The sequence below is a fragment of the Frankliniella occidentalis genome, unplaced genomic scaffold (assembly GCF_000697945.3).
Source record: "Frankliniella occidentalis isolate FOCC.00 unplaced genomic scaffold, Focc_3.1 Scaffold3671, whole genome shotgun sequence".
NCBI classification, from domain to species: Eukaryota; Metazoa; Arthropoda; class Insecta; order Thysanoptera; family Thripidae; genus Frankliniella; species Frankliniella occidentalis.
Genome location: NW_026270726.1, coordinates 1 through 5,121, shown reverse-complemented (window position 1 = coordinate 5,121; position 5,121 = coordinate 1). Strand labels below are relative to the sequence as shown.

At 58.1% G+C, this 5,121-nt stretch overlaps 1 long non-coding RNA gene across 1 annotated transcript; it reads right to left on the bottom strand.

Annotated features, from left to right (window-relative positions):
- Positions 1–3,293: 3,293 nt before the first annotated feature.
- On the bottom strand, positions 3,294–4,098 carry LOC113210126 (uncharacterized). The gene is made up of 2 exons (XR_008012294.1): positions 3,837–4,098; positions 3,294–3,684 (listed from the first exon to the last, which is right to left on the bottom strand). It is a non-coding gene; the product is annotated as an uncharacterized LOC113210126 (long non-coding RNA).
- Positions 4,099–5,121: the final 1,023 nt, after the last annotated feature.

Below are 5,121 nucleotides of genomic sequence, written 5' to 3'. Positions count from 1 at the left end.
CACAAATAACACACACGGCGACACACAGGGCGCGCGCGCCTCCTCCCATTCGGGCAGAAAACATTTGTTGAAAAGGGGGGCGGCGCACAGAGAAGCTTGTTGTGGCGTAGCTCAGGAGCGAGCAGCACACCTCCATCACATCACAAGAGCACCGTGAAACAACAAAAAATAACATTATCATCGGGTCGGACAGCAGGGCAGCTGCTGGCACGTCAAAGTGTTCCCGGGACGACGTCCTGCGGCGTGTTCACGTCCTGTCAAGCCACCTTTGAAGACCGCGCGCCTCTACCGCGCGCTCGTCAAAGCGAGTCGCCCCACAAAGGACATTCAAATTAGCCGAGGCACCTCGGGGGCTGACCCGGGACGGCTGCCCCGCGCGCCTGACCGCCGGTCAGCGTCAGTCAGACACACCCCCACCACACACGGGGACCACCCGCCGTCACAATTATGAGACTCGAATGAGACTCGCGCTTCCGACCATCGTTCCTGTCAGTAGCAGTATCGGCCGGTGTGATCGGGGCACACCTCCCCTCCTGGGCCTGTCAGTCGGGCCCGGCGCGTCAGCCGCACCGCCGCCGATCCGCAGCTAACCGCGCGTGACGCAAGTGAAGTGATCTTACATAAAGCTGCTGAACAAACAGGCAGGAGAGGGACGACGTACGGTGGGCATGATGAAGCACGTCGTGCTGCGATATTTGCAGTAAGCTTGTGCAACGGGCTTGTTCTGAACAGTGTATCAGTAGGAACAAAACGTTGTCACTGACCCTAACTGCTCCATCACAATCCAAATTTGAAGAGTATACACCACGTTACCAGAGCAACTGATGGAAATGTAACAGTTAGACTAGAAATCTAAATGTACAGATGTCGCACATGTGGGGATGTGTTAATAACCAGAGAAACACTTTATGACGGATAAAAATGGGTACCTCTTCAAGTGTACGAATCTCTATTCGCTCACAAACAAATGTGTGAATATTTTGTCACTCACCTGCAGATGCGTAATATGTGGTCACACACCTTCAGGTGTTTGTTTTTTATCCACTCAGATGCAGGTGAGCGACATTTGCACACTTCACTTGCCAGAGTCTAATTATATATTTTCCGCAAACATTTTTTTAAAATTATTTTTGTTGACGACTTGCCACGAGTTATAAAAATACGAACCAGTTTGGATCAATTTTTGGAGAGTTTTGCTTTATTTTTCGCAAATTTAGCGCTATTTTCGGCAAATCTAGAGCGAGTTTTCGCGAGTTTTACGCGAATTGGGCGCGGGCAAGTGTACAACGAGTTGGCTAGTGGTGGACCCCTCGGCCAAACATGATGCCTTCGGCTAAGAATTTTGGAGCATATTTATCAGGCGCAAAATGTTTGTCTTTTAATTTTTTTCACGACAAACAACCAATCCTTAGCAGACTCGGGGGGGCTGTCATGTCTTCAGAGAGCCGCAGCGCGCGCGGTCGTGATGCACCAGGGCGTCGGACACACACCTTCCACGGCGATAAGGAGACCCCGGCCGCTCGTTGTAGCTGTCACATGTAAATGCCGGCGCGCCGGCGCGCTAGACGCCCGCCTCGGCGGGACGCTCCGCTGACAGCCCGGCCGGCTAATGTGTGGTTGATGGGGACCGGCGGGGACGACAGGGGTTGCGGACGGCTAATCCCCCCTCCCGGCGGCACTCGACGGGCGGCTTTGCCACCGTAAAATGAGAGGCAACATTGTGCAGCTTCCCGGTAATCAGGTGCCAATCACGCACAAAAGGTAAACACACACACACACACACACACTCATACGCACACACACACGTGTACGCTTTGCTCGCTGACACGGGAGCGCAGGAGGGCAGGGGGGGACTCCTTTGTGGCGATGTGTTTGTTGAGGAGGCGGCCGACGTGAAAAAGGGCAATCCCACGGCCGAGATGACAGGCTGTATCAAGTTCTACTCGGGGTGGCAGGCGAGCAGCAGCAGCAAGCAGCGGGCAGCCGCGCCGCTCTAGGCAAAGGAGAGGCGGGCTTCCGTCAGAGCGAGCTGATAATCCTGTGGCCTGTCTGAAAGGCTGGGGGGCGGGGTGGGACAAAAACGTAAAAATAAATAAAAGGTGTTTATTTGCACGTGTCTTGGACCGGCAGAGATAGTGTATCGCGGATTACGGGGACGCGGCGGCGGGGCTGGGCGGCGGGGTGATCTCTCACGGGTCTGCGAGCAGGGAGCTGATGGAGTTTCATCAGGCGAACTGACAGGTCGCAGAGGCAGCCGGTGAAAGTAGTAGCCCCTCCCGTAGGATCGAGCCGATAACGAAGTGTCCCTCATATACGAGGCCGAGTATAACGCATTCACCCGCGTGCTGCTCAGTCAGTTCAGTCGGTCTCTGGGCGATGATGATGATGATCTACGTCGTCCGATCGATCTATCGTCATAGGGAGGGACTGAGCGAGCGCGACCGAGAGTCCGCCAGAGGAACGAAAAATCGTTGGCAACATTCGCCGCCGCAAGCAGCTGATTACCTCCCCCGCCCTTCCCTGCCCCCCGCGCGCTGTCACCGCGGCACCCAGGCCTGCCACACGTCAGTATGAATTATCATCCCAAGTAGCGCCTGATATGTTGGCAGACATGCCCCGGGCAACGCCGCGGGACGGAGCGGTGGAGTGGCAGCCCTGACCGGCCCGGCGAAATGATCAAGATGGCGGCCCTGTCGACCCGGAAAGACATTGATGGATGGCCGTACACTCGAAACAAAATGCTGAGTGTGGAGAGAGAGAGAGGGAGGGGGCGAGAGCGAGTGAGAGACAGAGAGAGAGAGAGGGAAAGAGAGAGAGAGATGGGCGTAGCGGTGTAGCGCGGTAGTGGCTCGCGCATTACAAGCCCGAGGAACGAGCCCCCGTCGCTGTCAGGAAAAAGACGTACTGTTGGTCCTGCTGTTGGCTCTTTGCATCCGTCTGGCTCGCTCCTCGGCGCAGCGATCGCTTGCACACCCGAAACAGCATCGGCTCGCCGAGGGCCGAGCTGATATATCTCCAGCGGCCGGCGCGACATACCGCAGGGCCCCCGGGCCTTTGGCTGCCTTTGGCGGTCTTTGGCGGCGGCCGACGACGGTCCAGGCCCGCTCAGGCGCAGCCTCCACCCAGACGCGAAACACATTTATATTCTCGGCGATATTTGTTTTGCGGGGCTACGCCGCCGGGCTCCGCGCCCTTTGTTGTCGTCCCCACACGACGACGTCGCCCGGGAGCCGGACTGCGTGCCGCGCCTCACTTTCAAATGTTTCGGCGGCAGGAAACAATGGGGGGAGAGATAAGATCATAAGTTTAATTGTCCATTGAGGTTGACACGAAGAAAGAAGAAGTCCCCCCCTTTGCTTCTCTGCCTCACGTCTCTGCCGCCGCTGCTGAAGGTCGTCGCCGACGTCGGCAAGCGGCGACGGCGGCTGCTCCAGCACCGCCACTTCCGTCGGCCCCGCCAGCGTCGTCCGTCTCGATCTCGATGTGCAACAGAGTCTGTCCATCTGTCTGGCGGAACAGCCGAAGAGCTATCGCGCCGCGCGCCGCCGGGCTGTCCGCCGGGCTGTCCGCCGGGCTGTCCGCCGGGCTGTCCGCCGGGCTGTCCGTCTTGTGCCTGGGCGTGATGGGCGGTGGGCTAGCTGGGCGTGACGCAGGCACCGCACACAGCAACAAACATAGCGCAGGCTGGAACAGAGGGATCGCATCAAGAACGACGTTGAGTTATGTCCCAACGTAGAATGGTGGATGCGAGTGTAAGGTTAAGCCGTTGATTTTATGTAGACATTTTATGATAGCATACGATAGGCGACTATAATTTTAATCTTGAGTAATTTTACCATCCGTCAGCAGATGACTGACAGGCTGACTGGCTATCTGGAATGACAGACAGACTGGACGACACTCGGTAATTTGACAAGTGCCCGTCCGGTGGGCGCTCGCCCTCTTTACCGCCCGCGGGCGATCAGCAGCAGCAGCTCTGAAACGGATTAATCTGACGAGGATACCCGTCGTCGTACACGTCTCCCTTCTTCTTAACGAGGTATGGGGCCACCGTGTCAGCTCACCGCGCGTGACTCCGCCGCCGCCGCGGCCGCCACGCCGTGCCAGCGGGAGTGGCGTGCCCCGCCCCGCCCGCCCCCGACTCTCCGTGCACCACAAGACCGCTCTCTTCCTCTCTCCACGTGTGCGCTGTGCCCGGCCTTCTGCTCCGGGCTCTGGGCGCACCACGACACTCTTGTGGACATACAGGTGCGTGATGATCTCTCGGACTGCGTCCTCACTCTTACTTGGTGTGATGGCAGGCGTCATCGGAGTGCTCCGCCAGCCCGACGACGGCGCGCCCCGACCCGCCCTGATTCTCCGTGCACAGGGCCGCCTTCTTCCTCTCTGTAAGTGCGCTGTTCTGGGCCTGCGGCCTGGGAGCCCAACGACACCCTGGTGCTCGATTGCGCGAGGCGGCCTTCCACCCTCGGCCTCACCGTAAGGCGTGTGCAGAGCCTATGGCTTAGTCACTAAGGGATTGTCCATAGCAGGAAGTACATTCGGTGCACGTGCTGCACGCCTGCGAGACGTGGGTAGGCCACTCCGCCGTACACGCATGCACTTCAGGCAAGATGTTGCCTACCTACCAGACGCTTTAAGAGCTAGCACGGGCTAAAATTGAGAGGGAAGTAACGGCGAATGGTAGACGTATTATCTGGGAGGGACACTTTCAGTACTAACCTTCGGATAAATCAATGCCACTGCACATTTTGTCTGTGGCCTCGGACTCTCAGCGTCGTCACCCACGCAACACTCACTCACGCTCACAACATGAGAGAAGGGCGCCCTGGAGTCCCAGCTTTTTCCCCACGAGAAGCCGCTTGACACACTTTGGCAACGTCCTGACGCCGCTGCATTGGTCGTAGAGCATTTTGAAGGAGCGCGTCGGATTCAGCACGTTTAGACGAAGAGGAAGATGTGCTGTATGATACTGTTTGAAAACCTGGGAGCCGGCCTGAGCACTTGAAACCTACTTGGCTGGCGGCTGGCCGGCGGGCCCCCCACTCCCACTCACCTGCCGACTGCGGGCAGCGCGCCCGTCCGTGCGCGCAGGCGAGGGGAGGAGAGGGGGAGCCAGCC